The following is a 14,771-nucleotide window of genomic DNA, read 5'->3' as shown; positions in this document are numbered from 1 at the left end:
CTCCTTTTCTCACGATTTCAGAAGTTATCTCCATTAATGAGATTGTGGCTTTTTCCATTTTGCACTTCCCATCCTCCATTTCACAGAAATAGCAGGCGCCAAGTGGGACAGCTTTAGCAGCAATTAGCCCAGAGATAAATTTTGGCCTGGTTTTCCATTCCCTTGGAGCAATGGAGTTTGTTATTGTCTTTGGGTTACAGAGGTGATTGTTGCTGTCCTTCCAAAGCTGGGGCTTTGTGCCTGTTACAAGCTGTGTGATGGGATGCTGTGTGGGATGGTACAGAAGCATGGAATATTGTACCTGGCAGAGGGAAAAGGGGCTCTGTGCAACAGAGGGACTGAGCAATCAGTGCAGCTGTGGGAGCTTTTACCCCTGCCCTCACCTGTGTGAGGTGAGCCTTGCCCTGTGCTGTGCTCAGTGCCTGCCCTGTGCTGCTCTCTGGGCTAAGCCTGCAGCAGGGAGATGTGCACCCTCATGGCTGGGTGGGAAATGGTTGATTTTGTGTCTCTTGGAATTGCTTTGAGTTTTATTGTTGCCTCATGTGTTAGAAACCTGGGGTTTTTTTCAGCTTTAGTAAATATTAGTCAAAAAACCCCATGAATCCAGGAAGCTTGGAGCCTGTAGAAAAAGAATGTCTTGCAGTTTTTGTGACAAGATAATTGTGATTGGTAACACCACAAGCACAGGGTCTTTAGTAAAATCCTGTTGTGAAGATAAAAGGAAACTTCCAGGGTAATTGCTTTTCAGAATGCAGATAAATATTTTTCTTCTGAAGCATTAATTTGGGGAGTGAGGAGGGATCCATGCCAGTCCATGATGTGTCAAGGTAAGTAAGGATCTGACCTGTCTAAAGGGACACGGCCACTGGGGAAAATTCTGCAATTTCTCGTGGTGACTGTGCACACGGTAATTGAGGATTTTGCACTCAGCTGTCAAAATGAAGAGGAAAGTGTGTTTTTGTTCCTGTTGAGGAGCATGAAAATACAAGTAGAATTCATGAACTTCCTTCTGAAATCTTCATAAAGCAGTCCCCATAGCAGCATGCACTGCAATCAAATTGCTGAGCTGCTGTTCTCTAATAATCAGAGACACTGATTTTGGCAGAGATAAATCCAGAAACACAGTGTCTAGAAATGTCCCCATTGTTAAATCACACAGGAAAGAGTTTAGGTATTATAAGGGGAATACATCTTCAAATCTATCTGCTGAATGGGTCCCTTTTGGATATGGGTAGAAAATTGTCTGCAGCATTAACAGGGTATTATTTGCATTGAAGATACTGAGGTACAATCTTGTGCAGTATTTTGGGAGTTTTTAACTTCTGTTGCACACACTGTGTGTAACTTTTGTTACCTACAGTCCTTGTATGGGATTCAGCCATGGACACAGAAAGGAAGAACTTAATGGCTTTGAACTTGCACACTATGAGCAAACTGTTGTTGAAGGCCACGGGAGTTCTTTGGAACAGTCTGTTGCATGAAAAGGTTACACACTCTATGTTGGAAACTTTCCAATGTTGGGAAGCTTAAATTTTATATGAAACCTCTTTTAAAAATCAAATTTAAAAAAAAAAAAGTTTACATAAAGCTTTCTAATTTATGTAAGGAAAAAAAAAGCACCTGTCAGCTCACAGTGACCTGGGTGCTTGTAATAATGTAATTCCTTTCTCTTGTTCTTTGCGGGGTGTTTGATATTTTCAGCATGCTTTCAGTCTGCTTGGTGCTTGTAAAAGCTGGACAGGACAGGGCTGAGAATGAAATCTCCTCTGTGAGAGCTGCAGCCTGGGCAAACTTCCCAGAGCCAGCACATGCAGAAGGGAATTTCTGTGATGGACAGGAGGGTATTTTCTACTCTTACCTTAACACTGCAGCCACAGCTTGCTAAGCATCCCGGCTCTCATTTAATTAAACCTGAACTACAGCTTGTATTCTCTGCATGGCAGCTCTGGGTTGGATTTCTTTTTGTTCCCAGAAGTATTCCTGAGCTGTCTGGTGACTTTTCTGTCCCTTCTATATGCTTATTTGATAAAACATACTTGTCTTTTCTATAAATGGGCAAGTTTTAATTGTCCCTTAGCCTATTCAAGCATGATGAAGCTTCAGGAATGTGGGATGTTCTTATGCAGTTGTCTTTAATTATGAATATTTTTAACAATGCACCTACCAAAGCCTTGTGCTTCTAAGCTATGATTTTAAAAAAGTAGGGAAATTGTGGTATTTCCCAGCAGTACCCTTTTAATTTGTACTGCATTCAAAATGCTTAACAGCAATAGCTAAGTTTGGTGAAAGAAAGAAAATTGAGTTCTGTGTTTGTCTGTTTTTATTGTGTAGGGTAAATTGGCAAAAGGGAAGATATACAGATTATAAAGTATCTATATTAAGTTAATTATAATCAATTGCTCTCAGAACCAAAGGTGTCATTCTGATTCCGTTTCTGCTGTGCTGTAAAGCTATTCTATGCTGTTACACTCTGTACTTCAAATGACATCACAGAAAAGGAAAAATCTTGATTTTTTTTTCAGAATAATGATTGTGGAGATAAAACATAAAATATTAATATTTGATAGCATGAGGTCTGAAATAAAGCTCTAAGGCACATCTTTGCTCATAACAAATAGACAGTTGTACTAACAAAAGTATTTGGACACTAATAGAATGCTTGGGTATCTGTTTTATTTCCTTAAGTGAACTAAATGTAGAAGTTGGTCTGATAAACATATCTAGGGAATAAAGAAATACTTCATATCTCGCTGATTGCAAATACAATATGTATTTGTGACAGTTGTGATGTTGAAGTGAGGGCTGTAAAAGATTTTAGCACTGCTTACTTTTTCCTGTGTGTCACTTGCTGCCAGAACATCAGAACAGGAGGAACTCACCGGTTATTTACCAGTCGTGGGCTGGGTGGGTCCCATTCCTCCCCTCCTAGGCTGACATTGGAGATCATGCTTAATCACAAGCACCCAGTGAGCAGTGAGGAAAATGTGAGTTGACTTGCCAGGGTTGTGCAGCAGGCAGGACAAAAAGCTGTGTGCAGGTGACCAGGTTCACATTACCCTCTGTGGGTGTTTTCTGCACAGTGATTATTGAAAACTATCTGGGGTGCATTTTGCTTTGGGGTTGGTTTGAAATGATAGTGAAACGTGGGGTCTGTTTGTGTTTTATTTCATTTTCTGTAATAGCTACAGCTGAACACAACTGAAGAGGCTTTTGTGATGCTGCTTTTTTCCCCCCCACACACTCCTGCAATTTTCCTCAGGTTATGCTGGGAATAGACCTCAGTGGCATAAATAGCTTTTGCACAGCAAAGTGATTTAAAGTGTTAATTCCATTATTGGGATGGAGAAGCACAGCACAGAAAATAAAAATGCACCAAGAATTTCTTACAAACAATCAGATAATAATTGGATAAATATAGACGTGCACAGCTGTGTTTTACATGCAGCAGTTTCCAGATCTAGTTACAATAATTTTGTAGCCAGGGCAGCTTTGAAGTGGCCCAGTTCCATGTAACACACTGAGACTTGTGTCTGTTTCTGTGATTGCCTCTCCCTTGGGTCCTGCAGTGCCCAGCACAAGGAGAACCCACTCCAGGAGCTCTTGTTCCCAGTGCACGGGGTGGGATGAGTTATGTGGAAGATTCTTTTGCTCACCTGCCTGGGCTGCTGCACAGATCACAGGGGCATTTTTCACATTCACCTTGCTCCTCCCCTGACTGCCTTGTTTTACAGCCCTGCTGATGGAGCTGTGCAGTCCCTGGAGGCTGGCTCACTGCAGAGCTCCCCAGTATCCCTTGGTGAGGAGTTAACTGGGCTGTAGGTCCAGTAAAAGTCTATCAGTAGCTGGTAAATCCCACAGAGATACAGAGCTTTGTGTTACCTGCTCCTGTGTTCTGGCTTCTGATTGGGAAAATGACTGCACCTGGATGGGCTGTAGTGCTGAAGCCAAAGATTTAAAAGAAAAAGACACAAATGTTGGTTGTCTTGCTTTACAACAGTGTTTATTGCCACAGCTGATGATGATGCTGAGGCAGTGGGCAATCTGTCAGTTGTCACTCCCAAAGCTGCTTGCTGGACATTTGTGGCAGTGATAAAATTTGTCTGAAAACATGTTTCCATGGGAAATTAAGGAAGGAAGCTAATAATCTTGGGTTATTTGAAATAATCCCTGTATTTCCTCTTCAGGAAAAATAAACCAAAATTGTGACTTGCTGGTGTGACCCCTTGTTAGTACTGGTGGGAGATGTGTGGGTCCTTTCCATGACTGAAAATCTTGTGCTGGCCCAGGCCAAGCAGGTGACTTTTGCATGGAAATGGCATGTCCCACATGCACCAGCTACTCCCCTCCCCTTCAGCACCTTTTTGTGGCATCCCAGCTGTGATGACAGGGACAGCCCTGGCTGTGACCCCTCCCTTCCAGTCCCCCAGGCAGCCTTGCCCTCTCTGCCAGTTGGATTTCCAGCAAGCCATGCACTAGATAAGGCTCTATCAGCTCTTGGAAGCTGTGTCCAGTAATTGACAGAGCATCTGAATTTGAGGCTTGCCTTTCACAGCTCCAGCCAGAGCCTGCATTACTGCCTGAGCTCAGTGCATTGTGTGTGTTAGAGAGCTGTCAGCCTCAGAACAGGATTAGCAAAATCTGTCATGCAGCAAAAATAGCGAGGTTGTGAGAGTCGTGCCTCAGAGCAGCACAGCCCTGAGTGTGCCTCTCCGGTGTTTGGCACTCACAGCCCATCACCCCAAAGCATTGTTTATATCCTCCAAGCACAACAAAACCAAACATACCCCCCTGCCAGCATTTCTTCTGTCTGTGAAAGGGGTGGCGTTTTCTCTGGTGGGGAGCTCTTGCCTGAGAAGTAGGAGCCCCAGAGGAGCCCTGTGCTTAGGCTGGGATGGCACAGCCCCTCTGTGACTGCAGCCCAGGGTGGCCTGGCCACGCTGCCCTGTGCCCCCCAAGTGGGCACTGAGCCTCTGCAGAGTGCAAGCCATGCTGTCCCTTGCAGGACAGGTCAGTTCCCTGCCCCTTGCTGCAGGACTGTTTCTCTACTTCATATGTGCTGCTGTGAAAAACACCAATCCCTTGTTTTTTAAAATCTTAAAAGTTTATTAGTAATAAAATAGTTATAAAAAATAGTAATAAAATTAGAGTAATAAAAATTTGGACAATGAGGATTAGAACGCGAGACAATAAAAAACAAAGAATTACGGATGTCTGGATGTTTTTGGGCACAAAACTGCTAAAAACATGCCATGGGAACAAAGGAATAACCCTTGAAAGCAATAGCCTGTTGCATATTCATATCTCTCATACATGATGCATAATTCATTGCAAATCAAGAACTTCTCTGGTTCTTGTCAACTTCTTCCCCTTAGTCCTGGTGGTTCTATAAAGATGGAGAGAAGGTGGAAGAATGTTGGTATTTTCTGATAAGAAAGCTGTAACTCTTCAGGTTTCCTGTTGCTGTTATCTCTGTGCGAAGATTTTCTTGATTATCTTATCCCTTTCTTGAGCTAGTACAAAATATCTTACATCTCATAGTTTCTATTTTAACATTACGTTGTAACCTTAACACACTACTTAAAAAGGATTAATACAGTACTACAAAATAACCCTCCATAAAACATATAGTATTCAATTTAATATTTGTGAAGAGCCAATCATAAAATACACACTTTTCACACTGCTAAACTGGAGAAAAAAAATCATCAGTTTTAAGATGGAAATCGTGGCTGGGGAGCCTGTGGTGCTGGCTTCTGTTAGCAAGTGCCAGGGGCTGCCGTTGGTAAGGGGTTAATAATTTGTAAGGCCAGGCTTGAAGTGGAGCTTTCGAGAAAGGTTTTGCTACAAGCAGGTCTGATGAGCTCCTCGCTCTACTTAGAGAGTCAGCTGTAAAACAATTGTAAACCTGAAATAATTTTGATCTTGCTGCTTATGCATAATACAATTTATTATATGTCTTATTCCATGATTCCACAGGAACCAGAAAGAATTATTATTATTTCTTTGTTCCTGTGTCTTTTAGCATGTAATTGTGCTTTATCCTATGTAGTAAATGTTACCTACATTTCTAATTGCTTTTGACTGTCTTCTAATGTTTGCGTTTACATACAGCAAACAAAATATTTTTAATAAATGCTGATAATTAAATCACGATATTAGAAGAGCAAGCACTTAGTGTCTATAAAATGACACTAAGTTAATTATTTACAAATTATCTAGATGCTAATTTGGTTGTGGTCTTCAGCAGTGTTTGGTTTCTTAGTAAGCAGGAAACAGGCTATGTTTGATTGCTGCTTACAGAGCACCTTTCTGGCAGCTCAGCTTTGAACTTGTGTTGGCACTGTTATCACTGTATTTGCTAGCTGAACATAGTGTCTTACGGAGGTCAAAAGGTTAGCCTCGGCTAATAGCTGGTTTGTTGTTTTTTTTAAGGGTAAAAAAGCAAAAGACAGTTTAAATAATAAATGAGGCACCAAGTCAGCCTTTTGTTAACCTTTTCTCAAGGTGTGCTGGCTGTTCCTTTGCCTATGAAAACAAGAAATGTTGTGTAAATGGGGGTCATTATGTTTTTATTTTACGCATCAAACTGACCTATTCTTCACATTCTTTTTTTTTTTCTCTTGTTGAATAGCTTTGTGTTCTTTATAGCCCAGCCTTTCAAAACTGGCACGCATACAACTGTTGATGTTTTTTATCTTGTCTTTAAATTCTGACAGTGGAGTCAGAATTTCAACATGCTCTGCTCCAGATTTCCAATGCAGGAGTCCCTTTCTGGCTCTCCTGGTCCTGTGGCAGTTGGGTAGCCTGGCACAGAAAGTGCTGATGATGTGCCAGCACTGCTCCTGTCAGTGAATTGGTGTTGGTGTGGGAGATTTAGCGCACGCAAAACTTGGCCATTCATAAGGACATTATTTAGTTCAGCATTTTTATTTAAAAGGTCCCTGACAGGTGCAGGTTGTGCTGTGCAGGAGGAGCTGCCCCAGTTGCAGCTGGAGAGGTCTGTGTCATTTCAGTGGGTGCATGTTTGCTGGGCAGAGCTCCTCTGGCTTTCCTGCAGGAAGGCTGCAAATCCCAGCCTGCCTCCAGCTGGCCTGAAGCAAACTGATGGACTTGGAAAGCCCAAAAGCTTCAGAGAAGCTAAAACTCAAATGAAACTCTTGTCAGGGTTCATACTCAGCAGTAGTGACCATGAGGGGCTGTGTACAGGAGAGGTGTGTGAGGAGCCTGCAGATTTGATGAAGTGATTGGCTTCCATCTCCATGACAAACAGGTTTCTAGCATGTATCTGTTTCTTGTGGTATCAGAGTGGAAATCCAGGTCGTGTCCATTGCCTGGAGGATGACACAGAAGCCACAGCAAAGCACCAAGCAGCTTCTGCAGAGTTGGTGGAGCTTGGTGTGGTGCCTGTGAATCGGGGGTGTGCAGATCTCATTCATGTTGAAGACATTTAGGGATTGTGTCTGTGTATGTACTGATGGTTTTGGTAACTTGTTCCAGCTTAGAGGTAACAGTTTTTCCTTGCAGACCATATACCATGATGCACACACCGGTTTGGGAGCTGTTCCTTTACTGTGCAGTGCAGCAAGTTAGTAAAGACCTGTTTTGATTTATTGTTACACAAAGTATCATGACTGATCCATAGGTCTGTGCCACTTCTGACCATTACCTGAAAATTCAGCCTGAAGTCCATGCTGTTAAAAGATGAGAGCATCATTTCAAATTGCATCTGCTCCAGAGTGGATTGGGAGGCTTTGGCATAGTGCCTAGTTTACACTAAGCTTGCCAGCAAAGGCAGTTAATCAAAAGTTGTTGGTCCAAGGTGAATTCTTGCTCTGTTTTAGCTTAAATGACTTTCCACAGTAGACAGTCCTACATCTTGAGCTAATCCGTTCAACTCCAGGAACAGGTTGTATATTTTCAAAAGCATGATTTCCTTGCAAATGCTCCTGAAACAGCTGTCTGAGCCTGTGTGCTCCATCCAACACCAATCCAAATATTGGCATAATTCAGAAAATGGCATTTGTCCATTTGTTGAGTGGGAGAATCAGCATTGCAGTCAGTCAAAGACCAGTGGTGTCCCAGCTGGTAATTTTAATTTTCATTGGGATCATCAAACCCTCTCCTGCCCCTTGCTCCCATAATCTCAGCTGGTCATGAAAATGCAGAATTAGAAAGCTGGGGAAGGTCATCCTGGGTAATTCAAGCTATAGAGGGTCAGCAGGGCTTGCCAGTCTGCCAAGGTGTGCTGCTAGACACATGTGCTGTCTGTCAGAGATGCTCTGTTCCCAAAAGAAGGGGTTTTGTTTCTCTAAGTATCCCTGTTTGTCTTCAGATTTTCCTCCCTTGTCACCTCACTGATGTAACTGCTGTGGCTCTGACAGCATATGCTTTTCCTCCTAGGTTTCATGTTCTTAATTAGAATTTAACTTTTAGTTTGATGTGTCCCATTTTCTGAATGTTTTTCAAACTGAGATTCCTTGTGCCTAATGTCTGTGTTCCCTCTGTGGCAGTTAATTTTGTTCCAGTAATATTTGCAAATATGCTGCCTGAAGTATAACACTTTCTTGATGGCCTTATTTCCATTATTGTCTGCCTTGTGATGTTGGGTGTATCTGAATAACTTAAGTATTTTGATGGCTAAAAAAATACAGTGGAGGCTAAATTCTGTCAGTACTATTTGCTTTTTCTATCCAGATTCAAAATTATAGGACTTTGGCTGAAATCAGACTTGTCTTTCTACTTACGAAACTGCTGTTTTTGCTAGATATTTTGAAATCTTGAATATAACTATATGTTTCCACAAGAGAAAGTAATTTACAGAGCTGAGTAATAGCTCTTACTCAGTAAAACACAAGACTTGCAAGTCAGGCAGTTGCATCAATGTGAATGCTCACTTGCTTTGGATTGAAGGTGCTGTTTAAGTGTTTCCTCAAGTCTGGGCCCTGATGCAAAAATATTTGCGTATAATTTCAGTGAATTGGCTTTTGCTGTCTTAATAGGCTTTTTAATTATTTATTGGCAGCTATGCTGAAAGGCGGTGAATTTCCAGGATGTGTGCACTTTGAGTCAACAAATGTGAACAACTGCATTTAAAATGCCTGCTTCAGCATTCAGTGGGAGAGAAGAATCCATTAGGCTGGTCACAATCACAGGAGTGCAAATGCTGTGCAAGACAAAGTGAAATTCCTAAAAATGCTGGAGGGTCTTTGCTAGACTGCTTGAAGGCATCCAGCTGTCCTTGCCTGTGAATGAGATCCCACAGAGCTGAATAGGAAAAGCTTTTCTTGGCAATTGCAGGGTTTAGAGATCTGAGGTGGTTTTTCACTTCAAAACAAAACCATGTCTTTTGATAATTTCATAAAAGGTGGGCAGAAGGTACTCCTTAAGCCCAGTGCTGTGTTTTGCACATACTAGAGAGGTCCTGGAGGTTCAGGGGCTCGACCTGCTGCTGAGCAGAGAAGAGAGAAATGGCAGTCACCAGGTACAACAAATTCCACAAGTCTTTTCTTTACCAATGTTTGGAGCACAGTGGCAATGTGTGCTGTTGAGAAGTAGCAAGTGTGCTACAAACTCCTGGTCTTAAACATCCGTGTAGTCCCCCAGAGAAATTCCTTGTTAAAAAAAGGAGAGGTTAGAGCAGGAATTTTATTTTCTCAGTCTCCTAGTTGTCGTATTTTCCTGATAAACCTCAGGCATGCAGTAGCAAAGACAGAATGTCTGCCCCAGCCTGGGCAGTACCAGAAATGCCCATTTCACTGGGGGCCCGAGCCCAGGCTGGGCAGTGGAGCCTGGTGAGTGGTACCTCTGGAAATGGAAGTGCCAGGTACTGTGACCAACAGCCAGAGGCAAAGTCTTACATTGCAGCTTTAATTAAAGCATCTCAGGGAATTTGCATCATCTAAACATTATAACGCTCAGCAGGAACTTTGAGTCAAAGCCAAAGGATAATAAGAATTAAACCGCATTTCACCCATGTACATTACAAGGATTTATATTCTTTGCTGGCGCTGAATAATGCATTACTGTGGTGTCATAACTGGTGTTACATATGACCTTATAAAATGCTGTGATCCTTTCAAGCATTTATTATTAAGTAAAAAACGAAGTATTTTTTTCCCAGCTATCCCACTTTCATGTTTTTTTCAAGTTTAAAATTGGTTTTGGAACATAGCCTAGAAAGAACAATTACACTAGCATCATTATTTTTAGGAAAATTTGCATAGCTTGCTTTTACACAGGTATATAAAGACATAATGGTACTAGATGGAGAAGGATAGCTGTAAAATGCTTTGCTTTTCTTTGCCAAAATTTCATTTAAGCATGAGATATCATCTCAGGGATTGAGAACAAACTTGTAATTTCAGAGAAAAATATGAAAGCTGCTTCTCCATTATAAACTTCTTTTATTTCTAACCAGAGACTAACAAAAGTAATAGGAAATAACAAATAGCTTAAAATGAAGAATATATTGTGTCCCTGTAATAATGCATATGTGCATCTAAGGAAGAAAGTGGACAAAAAGGAATCAGCACCGTCCTTATCAGTAACTCTGATCAGGTGGAGGAGAAACCTTCCGGACCACACTGCAAGTTCCAAGCCAGGTCACTAAGTTTCTTTATTTGGCTTTTTGGTTCTTCTCTCCTGTTACTGGTGTTCAACAGCCACTTCTTGCAGCCCTTTGCAAGAACCATTTGCCAGGTGATGTTGTCTTTACTGCCTGCTGCTGTTGACTTCTAAGCAGTCCAGGCTGCTAGAATTATTTTTGAAATTTGTCTTAAGTAAATAAGGTTAATGAAATGTAGGGAAATGCAAAAATTACTCCGTCTGACGTAATGAAGAGAATAAAAGAAGTTCAGTCTGACTCTGGCTGAAATAGATGTGAAGCCTCAGTGGAATCTCTGAGGTCTCCAGTTTAGGTTCTGAAAATCCTCTGTGAGCTTTGAAATGTCTCCAAATTCATACAGGAAGCTGAGGCAGGGCTGTGAGTGTTCACGTGTGTACCTGTCTGCTCTGCACAGAGAGCTGACCCTGTGCTGGCAGTGTCCAGCTGCACTGGCCAGGCCAGTTCCCTGGTGCCAGAGGTTAGGGAGAGCTCAAAGGAGCTGCTCCCCACTGGTGTTTTCCTGACCGAAGCCAGCCCAGTGTCTGTAACACCTCGGTGCCCAGGCTGGTTGTTTCTTGAGCAGCTGAGCGTTTCCTCTGAAGTACTACTCTGCTAACTGGGCTTTTTCCACAAGGACCTTTAGCATAATTTTATTCTTAATTAACTCTGAGCCAGCCTTCCAAACTGTTCCCATGACATGTGGCTAAAGCAGGACTGCTGTGTAATCTGTGCACCATATGTAGGTAGGTAGAAAACAATATATTTTCCCTTTTGGTCTCTAATTCTTTTCTGTAGCAGATTTTTTGTCCTGCAGCCCAAACTCTCAAATGCTTACCAACAACTTGAAAGGGCCTTTTCTTAGAAAACTTCCCCTTAGTTATATGCCTTCCTTTGCATCTGCTGGCATCAGCACCCTGTCCTGTAAGCACTTTGCTTTAGTGCAAGTATTGCAGGTGCCAAGTGCAGCCTCCCTGCTTTTTATTATTATTTGTTGCTGTTAAATATATTTACCTAATATACCAAGCTTAAAATAGTTAGACTTTTGAAGGAATAAGGTGCTCTTGCTGGTTTACAGACTTAGTGTGAGGTATGCCCAGTTCGTGGCATCACTGTAAATGAGTTTGTACTGATGTTTCTCCACACAGCTGCATGAATACAAAATTTCTTGGCATTAGCTAAAAAATTTTAACAAGATCCCCTTGTTATTTAACAAAGCACTAAGTAGAGAGCACAGTAACAATCTTCAGGCCGATTTTTAAACACTCAAACAAGCTTAAGGCAAGTAATTTGGTATTTTTTGCATTACCTTTCATGTCTTATTCTTAGGGTTTGTTTGTGTTCTTACTGCTCTTGTGTGACTCAAAAGTATACAGGCAAACACTATCCAAGAAGAAAGGTTATTATTTTTATTATCCTTGTAAGAAAGTTCAGCTGTCTCTGGGTCACTGCATGTTGAGCCCAGGTGATGCTGAGATCTGAGCAGGACAAAGGGAGGCTCTGACTGCTCTTCTCTCCCTGCTGTCTTACAGCAGAAGCACCAGATAATGTTGGACAAGGCTTAATTCTACGTACATTTCTGCAAGTTTGTCTTGAACTTGCAGCTGTCAAAAACCAGCTGCTCTTCAGCACCTCATCCACCCTGCAGAGTGTCACTGGAAGGGCTTTCTGGCCCTGTCTTCAGTAACGGCCTGAGTGCAATTCTGCATTTTCCACAGGGGTGTTCCAGATTTTTATGCTGGTGTTTGATTGAGCTCAGTGGCTTCTAGTGTGATGTTTTGAGCAATGCTGCCTTTGGAAGGGCCATGGATGATTCAAGTGGCTCACCAGGCTCTGCACTAATGTGTCCCATGCTCTGTGCCAGAGACAGTGAGCTGTGAAGCAACTGCAGTGAAGACTATATCCAGCTTCAGCTAAATAATTTGTTGTGCACTGTTTCTCTGTTTATGATTCAGTTTAAAGACCCTTTTAAGTGAAATTGGATACACTACAAAGTGTTGGTTTCATGTGTTTTATTTGCAGTTTAATCAGCGTGATCCAGCTGCCAGTGCAGGGGAAACCAGAGCTCGATTTTTAATTATCCCTGCTTTGCCTGAGTTAGGAATTCCCAGTAGTGCTGTCTGAGAAAAGATGCCAAAAACCGCATTGTTCTTTAATTAGCTGTTGTAATTGTTTCAGTCTAATCTCCATGATTAGCAGCAGCATTAAATACAGCAGTAAGAATAGGCCTGCCCTCTTTGTGCTGCCCTAGTAAACACAATATTCTTACTTCTGGTAAGGGACATAATATAAAATCAATTAGAAGCCAACTAGTGTTGATTGGAAAATGATAAAGAGCAGTTACCACGAAGTGCAGATTGCTTTGTAAAGTTGGTTTATAACCATTCTTCTGGGATGGCTTTACTGCCCGGTTTTGGGGAAAACACCAGAAAACAATCTCTTGCAGAGAAGCTTTGGGGATCTTGCAGAGGCTCTGTCCTGTGTGAAGCTCTGATACAAGCTCTGACAATAATATTTGCTGCCCCTAGGTTTAGTGCCCATCCAGTTTTAAAGACAGGGTCATTTTTACCCCCATGCAAAACACTTGCGTTGTTAGATACGGACAATTGCAGAATACTCCCCAAAAAGACATGTTTTTAATCTAAAGTTTAGCAGCGATTTTTATTCTGAGATTCAAAGCTCCTCTGCAGTGGTACATTTGTTGTGGGGAATTTTATTTTGCAAAGAATATTTCTGCACAAGCATATGTGTTAGGTCTGTTTCAGAATGGATTATGATACACAGACATGTAAAAGTACAGGAAAAGTACTTAATGACATAGAAGTACAACTCCCATGCCTGCTTTGATGGTGTTGAGCTACATGCTAAAGTACCAATTATTACTGCAAAGTCCCCAAATACCTTTGTAAATTTGGCTTCAAGTTTCAACGCATGTGGGAAAAGTAGGAATAATGCTCTTGGAAAATGCAGATTTAAGTTTGGTCATGCAGTCTATAGTGAGCATTTGTGAATGTAAAATGAGCACTTCTAGAGGAATGTAATTGCTGTAGTAATGGTTGTAGTCACAGACTGTGGAAATGTGAATATTTTGGCTGGTGCTATGTTTTTGTAAAGTAGTTGATACAACCTTTAATGTCTTCTGCTGACATTTTAGACCGTCTGTGCTCCAGTGTCACCAGCAAAACTGGCAGCGTGTGCTCAGGTTTTGGCTGTCAGAGTGCAGGTGTGGCACAGAGCTGGGAGAGGCTTCCTCCAGGCATACACCCAGCAATGCCCTGGGGCTTGGAGGGCTTGTGTCCAATGAAGTAAGGTAATGTTATCCTCCTTATGAGAGTAGAGAAATAAGGTTTTGTTGCACCTAAACCCATATTTCTAGAGCCTAAACCCAGTGCTTGGAACAAAAAAATTTAAAATCAGTCCAACTAAACTTGCAGAAACACAATTATAAATTATGGGTAAGCTGATGAAAGAGCAGAAGTGAGCTTATGCCTGCATTGGATTACTTGGCGTGTGTCAAAATTACTCTAGTTTGCAAGTGTTAATTTTTTTTTTTTGTCAATGAAAAAACCTGTAATTCTTTTATTCAATGCTTTGAGGTTATCTGAAATGTTTGCCATAAATTTTAGAAGGGTCAGGTTAATACTTCTGGTGCTTTGTTTGAATAGCACTGCAGAAGAGTTCATCCTTGTTTACAATAGAAGTCCAGTTCTGTTAAACCACTAAAAACATCAGGTACTTGTCCAATGGGAAAACAACTCAACTAAAATCTAAGTGTATTTATTAGATTATTCATTGGAAGATACGTTGTTTGAACAACAGAAACTACCTATGCACTCAACTGAGTCTTTTTGGGGAAACCATTGTGCAAGTGCTCAATGTTGTGAAGCTGGGTATTACTGAAATGTGAAACTGCCCACAGCCAAGCACTGATTAAATGGGTTTGGCTTTATACAGCTCTCTTATTCTTTCTGCGTGTAATATACATGTGGAAGGACAGAAAAAATATGCCAATTTTTTCTCATCAGTTTAGCTATAATTTTCCAGTTTATAGACCTGATTAAAAGTAGAAAGAAGAAATAACCATATGTGATCCCAGTGACCTCAAAAACACATAACCACGTTTGTTCTATCAAGAGGAGTACTTGATAGATTCAATTTAGTGATAATTTCG

The 14,771-nt window shown here is 41.4% G+C and overlaps 1 protein-coding gene across 4 annotated transcripts in view; it reads left to right on the top strand.

Annotated features, from left to right (window-relative positions):
* XYLT1 (xylosyltransferase 1) overlaps positions 1–14,771 on the top strand; it is a 176,932-nt gene that overhangs the window by 46,791 nt on the left and 115,370 nt on the right. The window lies entirely within an intron of this gene.

This window comes from Taeniopygia guttata, chromosome 14 (assembly GCF_048771995.1).
Source record: "Taeniopygia guttata chromosome 14, bTaeGut7.mat, whole genome shotgun sequence".
NCBI lineage: Eukaryota > Metazoa > Chordata > Aves > Passeriformes > Estrildidae > Taeniopygia > Taeniopygia guttata.
This window is presented reverse-complemented; position numbering and strand designations above follow the sequence as displayed.